Consider the following 14,062-nt stretch of genomic DNA (forward strand, 5'->3'; position numbering starts at 1 on the left):
TAATATGAAGTGCAAAATATCAGACACATCCAATGGAGATCCAGTGCTGCGATATACCCTTACTACTTGGTGAAGACCATAAATAAGAGATGTATGTCCAGCTGCCTGCCTTTCCCTATAATCTGAAAACATACATAAAATCAGGTGAAGAGGTGTCAAGTATATCAAGGATTGGAGGTATTGGGACTCACAGCTCCATCATTAAGAAGTAACTAAGAAAATAATGAGTTTTGTTTAAAGACTCATTTAAAAATTTCCTAGTATAAAATTCCATTACGTGAAAGTGAAACTAGAAAATAATAATTCAGGAATGTAAATAAGTTTGTGTTATCAGTGCCATCTGCTGACAATAACTGGAATTGCAAGTTCAAAGGAAAAGAGGAAGTTGCTTTTATATAACATCTGGTCAGGTTGTGAAAATGTTTCAAAACATTTTACATACAATGTATAGAATGTGTGGAAAGTGTAATGACTGCTGTTACACAGGCAAAACAGAAAGAATCATGACTCAACCACATAGCATGTGAGTGGTATATGTGTTGGACCTGGTAGAGACTACAGGTTCCTTTCCTTGATGCACATTTGTAAACCAGTTGGGCTTTTTCAACAACCTGCCAGCTTTCATAGTGATTTTTCTTGCTGCCAGAAACAGTCATTAATTACAGGATTTATCACTCAATTCAACTTCAACAGAGGGCGCACAATGAGTGGAATCAGGTCACCCACCTGTTATATATTCCACCTGTGTCCTTTCTGCTGACTTCATTTGAATGGAGGAATATGTATAATTGCTAACCCACCACCTATGTTTCACTCTCCCAAAAGCACCATAACCACTACCTGATTGTACTCTATGAAACTGCTGTGCAGCCAGCAATCAACATTTTTTTTTATTGTTGTAATTTATTGCCACTTGGTCAGAGCAGGATCCAGCTGCGTTGGCTGAGGGGTTCACCGGGTCAGACATATACATGTCACATGGAGCATCATTTGGCAGCTGATTGTCTTGAGTCGTATATTACAATGACTTGCTTTTATATAACATCTTCGAAATTGTAAGCTAATCCAAGGCACATTACAGAAGCATAAAGGAAAAAAAAGGTGCTAAACCAAAGTAGGAGATGAGGTTGGTCAAATAGGTTGGTCAAAGAAGTGGGTTTCAAAGAGAATCTTATAGGAGAGGGAGGTAGTGAGTTGGAAAGGTATGAAGTTCAGGGAAGGAATATGTTCTGTCTGCGTAAAGATGTAGCTGCCAGTGGTGAGGTGAAGAGAGACGGGATCCAGAAGAGACTAGATTCAGAGGAAAGGCGAGTTTGTAAGGGTGAGGATGAGGAGCTGCAGTGCTGAAGGAGGTTACAGAGGTAGAGAAATATGTGGCAAACCAGAGCATAAGACATTTAAATTTGAAGCAGTAGGGATACAATGTGGTCAGCTAAAACAGGTAAGGAATTTCTGTACCTAGAAAGAGAATAATTTTCATTTTTTTTTTGCACTCAGTAGGTGGAATTTTCCAGCACTGTGGTGGTGGGTCTGGAGGTGGGACTGGGAGTGAAATTGGAAAAGAGAGTATTAGGACAGCTCCCTGACACATTTCTGCTTCTGAGCAATCTTGCCAGAGATGGGGGCAACGTGGCAGTGGCTACTGGCAGCCAGCCTGAGGCAGATAGCCAAGAAGGCCGATTAAGGGCCCAGTTGGAGGCAAATTGGTGATAGTGCCAGGATCTTCCTACTGGCAGATATAAACATGAATATAGTAACATAGGAACAGCAGCAGGTCATTTCGCCCCTCAAGCCTGTTCTACCGTTCAGTGAGATCATGGCTAATCTGTATCCTAAACCCATATACCTGCCTTAAGTGCCCCAATTCCTTAATACTTGAGGTGAACAAAAATATATCAATCTCAGGTTTAAAATTAACAATTGATCCAGCATCAATAGCTGCTTGCAGAAGAGAATTCCAAATTTCCACCATGCTTTGTGAGTAGCTATGTTTCCTAATTTCACTCACAGAATTCACGCTCTAATATTTAGATAATGCCACCGAGTCTCAGACTCTTTCACTTGTGGAAATAGTTCCCTCTATCCATGCTAACTGTTCCCCTTAATACCTTGAAAACTTTGATCAAATCATCTCTTAACCAGCTAAATTCCAATAAATACAACCATGGTTTGTATAATTCACCTTGGAATTTAATCCTTGGAATCCAGGTAACTTATACTGCACCCTCTCCAAGGCCAATATATCCTTCCTAAGGTGTGATGCTGAGAACTGCTGACAGTAGCTCAAGTGTTATCCAATTGGGGTCTTGTAAGGCTGAAGCAGGGCTTCTACCCAATAATGCAAAAGCAAAATTACAGTTGCTGGAAATCTGAAATAAAAATGGAAAACACTGAAAATACTTAGTAGGTCTGACAGCACCTGTGGAGAAATGTGAAGATTTCTGACATGTAAATTTAATTCTGTTTTTCTCTCCACAGATGCTTCCAGACCTCCTGGGTGTTTCCAGCAGTTTCTGTTTTTATAAGTTCTACCCCCTTGTGTTCTAGATGTCTAGATATGAAGGGCACCATTCCATGAGCCTTTTTGATTACAGTTGCTTGCTGGTACAGAACTTGAGTGTAGTGAGAAGAAGAGATATGCTGTTGGAGCTTTTCACCTTGCACTCATCAGGACAGATTCACAAGAATACCAAATCTCAAAGGGAACAAAGAATTATACTTCCAAAGAAGAGGGTGTTGATTGATTGGCAAGTGTACTCTGATTGGTAGAAGCATTGCCATGGAGAATGCACCAGGGAACAGTTAACGGCCAAGCTTTTGTTTAACTTCAAACCAGGCAGGTCAACTGTGATTGGTCAAGGCTTTGCCATGGGGAATGAAACTGGGAATGGCTTTCCCACAAGCTTTTGTTTAGTTAAAAAAAGACACAATACATGGACATGTTCTTCCAGTTTGCAAAGGACAGGGCCCTGTGTCCTGGGCTTTATTAATAGGGCCATAGAGTACAAGAGCATGGAGATTATCCTGAGCTTATATAAAACACCAGTTGACCTCAGCTGGAGTATTATGCACAGTTCTGGGTGCCTCACTATAGGAAGGCTGTGAATGCATTGGAGAGATTGCAGAATAGATTTACAAAATGGTACCAGGGATGAGAAACTTCAGTTATGAAGAGAGATTGGAGAGGTTGGGACTGTTCTCCTTGGAGAGGAGCAGGCTAAGAGGAGATTTAATAGAGGCGTTCAAAATCATGAAGGGGATGGACAGAGTAAATAGGGAGAGACTGTTCCCGCTCGTAAAAGGATCAAGCAATGTGAGAAAAAACTTTTTCACACAGCAAGTGGTTCGAGCCTGAAATGCATTGTCTGGAAGTGTGATGGAGGCACATTCAATCCAGGCATTCAAAAAGGCATTAGATGATAATTTGAATAGAAACAGTGTGCAAGGGTATGGGGAAAAGACAGGAGAATGGCACCAATTCACAATGTTCATTCGGAGAGCCGGTGCAGACACAATGGGCTGAATGGCCTCATTCTGTGCTGTAACCATTCTGTGATTGTGTGTGCGAGTATATGTGGCTTCTAGCATGTGTATGCGAGCCACACTGTGAGCCCACTGGTAATCTTAAATTGGTTGTGAGTGTAATTATTAGCATAATGAGGATTGTTTAGAAAGTGTTGTCCAATTGCAGAATCACATCTAATGTTGCACACTATGTTCTGAGTTTTGCAAGCATGGGCTGGTTGAATACAGTCAGTACTTTGCCTGTTGCAAATAGCTGAAGGGGCATGCTATTTAATATGATCCAGCAGTTGCTGGGACATACAGCCTACATATCTGGCATCACACCAGCACTGAAATTCATATCCCACATTACTCAATTATGTGGTTTGTCAGAATGTCTTTTTGGCTTGTTGGCAGCATCCTGTTAGTGGAGAATACCATTCGTGTTGCTACTGCATAGCAACAGCACGCAATAGCTAGCTTCACCTATTTCTCAAATTTTGAAACACCTTACCATTCCAGGCAGGCAGGTTGGGCACTTTTCAGGACTGAAAGTGGTGGCCTTAGGCCAATTCATGAGTTTGTGTGATAAACAGAAAACAATGATCTGATCAGTGTAGCCATTATCCTGCAGGATTGCTTTGATAGGTTCTGCACAACATGAATGAGCCAAATAGTTGAGTGAGTTGCTACAACCAGTTCTGAGTAAGTTTTCCCACATACGTGGTGAAGGATTCCTTCACTTTGTGAAGACAGTACAGCACTTGCATACCGATAGCAATGCCATGTCCAGTTGCTCATTGGATATTGCTAGCCTATTCACTAATATGCTAATCAAGGAAGCCACAGACAAGTTATGTAACAGCATGGGGTTGGGGCTTATCGTTCTGTTGTTGGTCATTCTTGTTTGTGTCTTCTGCCCGAAGTATGGTCGGATTTACCTGAAGATTTAGCTGGTCTGACCAAAGAGGAGCTTCTGCTGCCTACAAGGAAGCTGGATAAACTGTCGCTGCAAAGATTTACGGCAATTCAGAGCCAAAGTCCCAGTCGAGAGTCTCTTCACTGGTGGACCTCTTGGGAACTTGCAGTTCCATGTGGTTGACAACAGAGATTGTTGTGACATATTCTGCTGTTTTGAGGATGTTAAGGACAACACAGGGATCCCTGCTTAAGAGAGAAAAGAATTGGTTTCAGATGACGTACAAGATCTGAAATATTTTCTTGTTGCCATACTGGAGCGGTTCTAGAATCAGGCTTATGACTGGAAGTAGGATTCCTCCAGGGCCTTGGAGTGGTCTGTCTGCCATTCATAGCCAGAGAATTTTAGCTGCTGTTCCTTATCCGAGAGGACCATCGTACTGGCTTCAGTGTGTAATTAGAATTTAGTGAGGTTGGTGTTTACGGAAATGTTAGCATTCCAAAAGGCAAATCTGGTATCCTTGATCTCACCCAAGAAACACAATTGGACTTCTTCCTGGTGCGGTACCTCAATCTTGAGAACTAGTTTGGGATCCTCCACACCTTTTGATGTCTTAGACTTGCACAGTTTTCCAAACTGTCCCAGCCAGTTGCAGTTGAAACACTGCTCAGAGATTTCTGGACATTCCTCTCACCTGTGAGGTTTTTTGGTTGCACAGCGCTGACATGTTCTCCCACCATCTTGTGTCTGTTTGGGTATTGACTCCCTTGGCCTAGAGGCTCCCCATTCTTTTGTTGCTTTATAAATTGGGCAGTTGGGATAGCTCCATACTATGGCTTAACCTCGCCATGTGAAATGGGCCAGTGCTGTTGGCAAATCTCAAACTGACTGACTATTTGGATGGCCTTTTCTAGAGTCAGATCTTCTTTTGCCTGTAGTATGTCTGAAAGGGCATCATCAGCCATTATTCAGTGTCGTATGAACTCTCACCTAAGGTTGTCATGGTCACAGCCTTCAGGCAATCTGTACAATTCATATATGAAAGAGTCAATGGGTTCTCTAGGTTCTTTGACTCACTTGTTGAAATTTGCTCACTCTAAAATTTTATTAAAATGAAATAAAATAATCCTGCGGGATAATGGCTGTGCTGTTCAGATCATTGTTTGCTGTGCATCACACAAACTCATGAATTGGTCTAAGGTCACCACTTTCAGTCCTGAAAAGTGCCCAGTCTACCTACCTGGAGTAGTAAGGTGTCTCAAAATTTGGGAAACAAGTGAAGCTAGCTATTGCATACTGTTACTGTGCAGTAGTAACACGAGTGTTTTTTTCCATTAACAGGATGCTGCTGCCAAGCCAAAAAGACATTGTTAGTTAAAATAGGTGTTGAAATATTTCAGAACATCTTCAAATTTACCTGGAGATTCATTTATTTCTTGCCTTGCCATGATGTCATTGACTATTGGACCTACTGTGCACAGTAGAGTATTCACTTGTTCAGCCTCTGTCTTCTTATCTAATCCTTAAACTGTCATGTATCTTGAAAATCTTTTTCACTAAAGCCCCCAATTCTGCACCTGGTCTGTCCCTTGTATCAGCCCAAATTATTATCCATGGTTGCTTTTCAGCTTGGGGAGTACAGTTTTAAATGTTGTTTCGATTTTAAAGATGGCACCACAGTAACCCTTCCTTTAATGCTTCTTCCTGTGTTTATCGGGTTTTGGTGGGCTCCAGTTGCACTCATGAACCTGACCTCAAAGGGATCGATTTCTTACAGCAAATCTTTGAAGATTTGTACCCCATTAGGACACTTTCTGAATGTATTGGGGTAATTAATATGCAATTCCTGACTTTGGCTGAGTTTTTAAAACTTCCCTTTTTTTTAATGGAGTTTGGCCACCTGGTGGTTCGGCGCCCTCTCTGAACCCGTGCTGGCTTTGGTGATCAGTGAAACTGTCTGCTCTGACTGATTAATAATTCATAGCCTGAAGACCTTTCAAGTCTAGTTCAGTCTTATAACTAAATTTTTGCTCACCCTTACTAAGTCCTCAGATTCTGCAATTGTTGGGGAATCACAATGGACCTCCAGGTGCTCTAGTGGAGTCCTTTAGCTGCACAGTGGATTTTTCATCTGCCCTTTAGCCTCCATGTCTGTAATGGAGCTTCTTTGTAGGTTATCCCCAGTTGTGCCTTTAGTTTAGATGAACTTCAGTCAGGCCAGGGATGTTATTCCTTTAATTTTTCAGACTCCCAGATCCTTCACCAGCTTCTCCAGTTCTGGATTTGCCATGAGCTGCCACCATGTTGTGAGGGTTTGTTCAGTTGGTCTCACTAATAGTTTCCGAGGTTTATAAGGCTGAACAGAAGTGTTTATTGGTAAAATTAAATATTTGCAAATGTACAAAAAATAGCTCAAATTAAGAGTTAACTCCATGCTTACTTCTCTGCACACTCTTAGACTGACCCAGGTTCATTGTCATGTGACCCTTTACATCACACTGTGGGTGGTACTATTCTCCAGTCCCTCATTAATCCTTGCTATGCCTAACATCATTATACTACATTGTACAGTCTTACAGTTGGGGAGACAGTTGTGTAGTGGTAATGGCATTAGACTAGTAATGCAGTGACTTAGGTTAATGCTGTTCAGAAATGGGCTACATGTGACTCCAGGTGTACAGAAATGTGGTTGACTCTTAAATGGCCTAGAAAACTACTCAGTTCAAGGACAATTGGGGATGAGAAACAAATGCTGGCCTTGCTAGCAACAGCTACATCCCATGAAAAATTTTTTTTTAAGTCTTTCCAATGTGCCTCTGGTATATCAGATCTATCACTTTTCTCATTCAATGGATGGCTGAGATTAAGAGTGAGGGGCAGAAAAAGGCTCCAAGCTGCCGGAAGGAGAGTCAAAGCGATAGAAAGGCTTGTGAGAAGTCAGAAGATCCAAAGAGACAACTGAAGGTCTATAACTCTTTGCTATGGACATGTGAAGCAGTGCTGTACTGTTGGCAGCTGAGTTGGTGAGAGACAGTGCATGGAAGAAAGCTTGAATGCATGTGGTGACCCAGGGGAGAGGAACATCAGAAGGAGAATTCAAAACCCTGGAGGTGCACCCTTGCGGAAGTTGTCTGAGAGAAAGTGTGGGTTTGGGAGAAGATTCCAAGATGAGTTCTTGGAAAGTGGTAATTGGAAACCTTCATGTGAAAAGGAGAGTTCAATGAGACTGGTTGGCTCATGGTGTGACAAGTGTCTGGGGGAGTTGAGGAGAGATCCATAGCATCTGGTTGAGATGGCTGAACTTGGTTTCAGAGTGTGATGTGCCTGACTCCATGTCACCAATTGGTTTACATGGACTGTACTTAAAGTGAACATTAAAGTACAAGATAGCTTGTGTAACTTATGTTACCCTTACAAATCTGTATATATCTGTAAAGGTATAGTTGTAGGTGAAGGAGTATTGTAATATAGTTCATCTTTTCTTGTTTAATAAATGTATTATGCTTTTGTTAAAAGTTCATTAGCTGACTCGGGTGACTCTGTTCAGTAGCCCCTCTCCACCCTCCCCACTTAGCCAAACAAACAAATATAAATTAGGATCTATCAAGCTGGATTCTACTCTGGGATCAGGCTTGTCCAGTGGTAACCTCAGCTGGGGATTATAACACTATATTAATGGCTTAGACGACGAGACCGTGAATAATATATCTAAATTTGCTGATAGTACAAAGCTAGATGGGAATGTAAGCTATGGGGAGGACACAAGGAGGCTGCAAAAAGATATAAACAGGTTAGGTGAGTGGACAACAAGGTGGCAGATGGAGTATAATGTGTGGAAGTGTGAAGTTATTCACTTTGGTCGGAAGAATGGAAAAGCAGAATATTTTTTTACACATGAACATATGAATTAGCCCCTCAAGCCTGCTCCACCATTCAGTAAGATCATGGTTGATCTGAATGTAACCACAACCCCACATTCCTGCCTACCCCCAATAACCTTTCACCCGCTTGTTAGTCAATAATCTACCTCGCTCTGCCTTAAAAATATTCAAAGACTCTGCTTCCATCGCCTTTTGAGGAAGAGAGTTCCAAAGACTCACGATTCCCAGGGAGAAAAAATTTCTTCACATCTGTCTTAAATGAGCAAACCCATGGGCAGAATCTTCGGGTCGGCGAGAAAAAAAAAGGGGGGGATCAGAAAGGGGATGGGGATGGAGGAGAGAGTTCATGATCTAAAATTGTTGAACTCAATATTCAGTCCTGAAGACTGTAAAGTGCCTAGTCAGAAGATGAGGTGCTGTTCCTCCAGTTTGCATTGAACAATGCAGCAGGCCATACTCTTTGGAGTTCAGAAGAAAGAGAATTGATCTCATTGAAACTTATAAAATTCTGAAGGGTCTTGATAAAGTAGACAATGAGAGGTTGTTTCCCCTGGATAGGGAAATCTAGAACATGGGGACACAGCCTTAGGATAAGGCAGGAATCTTTTAGGAGCAAGATAAGGAGAAATTTCTTCACTCAAAGGATTATGAATCTTTGGACTTCTCTCCCCAGAGACTTGTGGATGCTCCATTGTTGTATATCTTTATAGCTGAGGCAGACAGATATTTGGTCAATCAAAGAATCAAGGGATATGGGGAGTGAGTGGAAAAGTGGTGTTAAAGCTGGTGATCAGCCATGATCATATTGAATGGCAAAGCAGGCTTGAGGGCTTGTATGGTTTACATCTGCTCCTATTTCTCATGTTCTTATGTAAGCATGACTTACCCTTTGTAAATCCATGCTGGCTCTCTCTGATAGGCTGAAAATATTCAAGGTGTTAGAACCATAGAAATATCATGGCATTGAAAGAGGCCATTCAGTCCATCGTATTGGCGCCAGCCATGAAAAAAGAAAAAAAGAAGCTACTCGCACATTTTTAATCCCAATTTCCAGCACCTGCTTCGTAGTCTTGCAGGTTGCAGCACTTCAGGTGCATATCAAGGTACCTTTCAAATGAGTTGAGCATTTCAGCCTCAACCACCAATTCAGGCAGTGAATTCCAGATACCCAGCACCCTCTGGGTGAAAAAGTTTTTCCTCATGTCCCCTCCAATCGTTCTACCAATCACCTTAAATCTATGCCCCTGGTAATTGCCCCCTCAGGTAGGGGAACCAGGTCTTTCCTGTCTACCCTATTTTGGCCCCTCATAATTTTGTATGCCTCAATTTGGTCACCCCTGAACCTCCTTTGTTCTATGGAAAACAATCCTAGCCTATCCAATCATTGTTCATAGCTGCAATTTTCAAGCCCTGGCAACATTCTTGTAAGTCTCCTCTGCACTCTCTCCAGAGCAATTATGTCCTTCCTGTAATGTGGTGACCAGAACTGTACACAAAGTTCCAGCTGTGGCCTAACCAGCATTTTATACAGTTTCAGCACTACAACCCTGCTTTTGTATTCAATACCTCATCGAATAAAGGAAAGCATTCCACATGCTTTCTTTACCACATTATCCACCTGTCCTGCCACCTTCAGGGACCTGTGAATATGCACTTCAAGGTCTCCTACTCTCTTAACTCCCCTCAATGTTCTCCCATTTACTGAATATTCCCTTGCTTTGTTTGCCCTCCCCAAAAACATTACCACACACTTTTCTGGATTGAATTCTATTTGCAACTCTCCAGCCCACTCAACCAAACCATTGACATAATTCTGGAGACAACAGCTATCCTCTTCACTATCAACTATGCGTCCAATTTTGTGTCATCTGCAAATTTCCTAATCATGCCTCCCACATTTAAGCCCAAATCATTAATATACATGACCAACAGCAAGGGAACCAACACTGAGCCCTGTGGAACATCACCGGAAACCACTTTCCGCTAGCAGAAGCATCCATCGACCATTACACTTTGTTTCCAGTCATTGAGCCAATTTTGGATGCAACTCTCCACATTCCCCAGTATCCCATGTGATCTCACTTTTTTGAACAGTCTGCCATGTGGGACCTTGTCAAATGCCTTACTGAAATCCATGTAGACAACATCCACTACACTAGCCTCATCAATCCTCCTTGATACTTCCTCAAAAAGTTCTATTTAGTTAGCAAGACACAGGCTTTTCCTAACAAAACCATGCTGACTATCCTTAATCAATCCGTGCCTTTCTAAGTGATAGTTTATCCTCTCTCTTAGAATTGGCTCCAATAATTTTACCCACCACCGAAGCCAGACTGACCAGCCTATAATTTTCTGGACCATCTCTTGTGCCCTTTTTAAATCTTGGTACAATCTTCGCGGTCCTCCAATCCTCTGGTACCTCACCCGTATCTAGTGAGGATTGGAAAATAATTCTCAGAGTATCCATTATTTCCTCCCTGGTTTCCTTTAACAACCTGGGATACAATCCATCCGGCCCTGGTGATTTATTCACCTCCAAGGATGCCAGTCCCTCCAGCACTTCTTCTCTCATTATGCTTATTGTATCTAATACTTTGTACCTTTCCTCTTTAACTAGAATGTCTTGACAAAAGAGAAGGATGATGCGGACAAAGAACTTGTTGCCCAGGATTTTACAGCCCCTCCTGTCTGTCAGGATATTATGGTCCCACTGAACTGAATGGAGGTTTAAATGGCTCACCACATCTGCCTGGAGGAGACAGGTCACAGCAGGGCCATAAAATCCTGGCCATTGAGAACCCTGCCCACATCTTCAGCACCAATGCGTAAGTTACTATGTACATCTCCGATAGGCCCTACCCTTTCCTTAGTTATCCTCTGGCTCTTAATGTACTGGTAAACATCTTTGAGTTTTCTTTGATTTTACCTACCAATATTTTTTGTATCCTCCCTTCGCTTTCCTAATTTCCTTTTTTACTTCACCCCTGTACTTTCTCTACGCCTCTCCTTTCCATAGTATTAAGCTTTTTTGTGAATCTCATAAGCTTTCTTTTCCTGCTTTACCTTGGCCTGTATGCTTCTGGATAACCACACTTTTTCTTTGTGGGGACACATCTACACTGTGCCTGTAGAATCTCACTGTTGAATACTTACCCTGAATTGATAATTTTCCCTTCTAGTAGCTGTACCCAGTCCACTTTCACCAGTTCCCCTCTTAGTTTTGTAAAATTTGTCTTCCCCCAATATAGAACTTTTGCTTTTGTTCTACCTTTGTCCTTTTCCATAATGATGTTAAATCTAACTATAGTATGGTCACTATCTCTAAAATGGTCCCCCACTGCTACTTCATCCAATTGCCCAGCTTAATTTCCTAAGACTAAACCTAGAATCTCTCATTGGTCTCATTATGTGTTGGCTGAAAAAGTTCTTTTGAATGTAGTTCAAGAATTCTGTGCCCTTCACACTGTTCGTATCCCATCTGATATTAGGATAGTAAAACGCTCCAACTATTACTGCCCTATTGTTTTTGCACTCAGAAATTTGCCTACATATTTACTCTTCTAACTCCCTTCCACTATTTGGGAGTCTATAGTACACCTCTAGCAATGTGGCTGTCTCTTTTTTATCTCTGAGCTCAACCCATATGACCTCATCTGGTGCTTCATTTAGTATATCACCCCTTCTCTTGCTGCAATTGTTTCTTTGACCAACAGTGCTACACCCCCACATTTTTTATCCCCTTCTCTATCCTGCCTCAAAACTCTATATCCAGGGATGCTGAACTGCCATTTTTGCCCCTCTTTAAGCCACGTTTCCATTATAGTGATGATACCATGCTGCCACGTATATATCTGTGACCTCAGCTCATCGGCTTTATTTGCTATACTCCTTGCATTTATACATATACCTTTTAACACTGCCAAATTCCTGTGCTGTACACTTTTTAACCTGTGCTTCTTCTATCTTTCAGAATCACTCACTAATTTTCCACCTCCTATTCCCTGCTCTGAATTTGCCCTCAAGTTCCCATCCCCCTGCCAGTCTAGATAAAACTGCCCCCACAACAGCACTAGCAAATCTCTCTGCAAGGATATTCGTCCCAGTCCTATTCAGGTGTAGGCCGTCCGGACTCAGACCAGTCCCAGTGCCTCAGGAATCTGATGCCGTGCCTTCTACATCAGCTTTCCAGCCACGTGCTCAATCGCTCTATTGTCCTATTTCTATACTCACTTGCATGTGGAACTGGGAGTAATCCTGAGATTACTGCTTTAGAGGTTCTGCTTTTCAATCTCATTCCTAGCTCCTTGAAATCTGCTTTCAGGACATCATCCCCTTTTCTTTGCAAGTCATTGATATCAACATAGACCACGACCTCTGGCTGATCACCCTCCCCCAGAAGACTGTTCTGCAGCTGCTTCATGTCATCCTTTACCCTGGCACCAGGGAAGCAACATACCATCCTGGAGTCACACCTAAAGCCGCAGAAATGCCTGTCTGTTCCACTAACTAATGAATCCCCTATCACTACCGCTCTTCCTTTCTTCTCCACCCCTCCTGTACAGCAGAGCTGTCTGTGGTGCCACACACTTGGCTCTGATTGCACTCCACAGACACCCTCACAGTATCCAACACAGAAAACCAACTGATGAGCAGCATCCCAAGGGATTCCTGCACTACCAGCCTTGTTCTCTTGGACTGCCTGGCAGTCACCCATTCCCTTTCTGCCTCCAGGCTCCTAAGCTGCAGTGTGATCACCTCTGAATATGCTATCCATGTAGCTCTCAGCCTCACGGATGCGCCACAGTGACTCCAGCAACTGCTCAAGCTCTGAAACCGAGAGCTCAAGGTTCTGCAGCTGGTGACAGTTCTTGCAAACATGGTCATCTAGGACACCAGTAGCATTCATATATTACAGGACATGCATTGCACATGATTCAGCTGTCCTGCCATTGCTTCAATTTACTTCTCTTATGTTAACTTTTACTTTGGTTTAATTATACTACTTTATTTTACCTGGCCTTGATTTAACTTTACTTCCCTATTGCTTGTGTTTCTTATTGAAATCTAAGTAGTTCCTTCTTTTAAGAAGGATGCATTTTTCTAATCTTCAGTTACTTGAAGACCCTCCCTAACAGCAGTTTCTCACCAACCAATGAACTTGTATTCCTCTTGTGAAATTACTCTTGGATGTTTTCAAAACTTATCTCTCTTGTGCAACTTTTCAACTCCTGGCCTCCTGCAGGCTGAGATAGATAAGAGAAAGAAAAAATAAAGAGCACTTCCTTCTCCTCCCCAAACTCTCTTCTCGCCAAACTTGCAGAAATTCCACTCTGTAACAATACACTCCATGACAGGGCACTGAAACTCTCTTATTTATACTTCTGAGATTCAAATGAATCTCCTATTGAGCAGCTATAGAACCAGATTAGGCCAGTTCCTTAATTTGCTGATCTCCCTTGCTCTCCAGCAGAGGGCTTGATTTGCTTGAATAGCCCTGCCCAAGCCTCTAAGAAACGTATAACTTAAAAAAAAACAGTAAATTTAACTAAAATGCTGAATTGCAAGCAAACAGTACTAGATTTTATAAAAGATTAATCTTTAAAATTTTAAATTTAATTCCATTCTCACCAAACTTGCAGCAATTTCATTCTGTAACAGTTCTGTCACTCTATCTTTTATCTTAGAGTCTGGTAATTTCCTGATCACAGTTGTTAGGCTAGCTGGTCTAGAATTCCCTGGGCAGGATTTTGCCCTTGGC

The 14,062-nt window shown here is 42.0% G+C and overlaps 1 long non-coding RNA gene across 2 annotated transcripts in view; it reads left to right on the forward strand.

Annotated features, from left to right (window-relative positions):
* LOC121278200 overlaps positions 1–14,062 on the forward strand; it is a 114,864-nt gene that overhangs the window by 78,809 nt on the left and 21,993 nt on the right. For both annotated transcript variants that reach the window (XR_005943075.1, XR_005943074.1), the window contains exon 2: positions 10,922–11,129. This is a non-coding gene — a long non-coding RNA (uncharacterized LOC121278200). The remainder of the gene's footprint in view (positions 1–10,921; positions 11,130–14,062) is intronic.

This window comes from Carcharodon carcharias, chromosome 5 (genome assembly GCF_017639515.1).
Source record: "Carcharodon carcharias isolate sCarCar2 chromosome 5, sCarCar2.pri, whole genome shotgun sequence".
Classification (NCBI taxonomy): Eukaryota; Metazoa; Chordata; class Chondrichthyes; order Lamniformes; family Lamnidae; genus Carcharodon; species Carcharodon carcharias.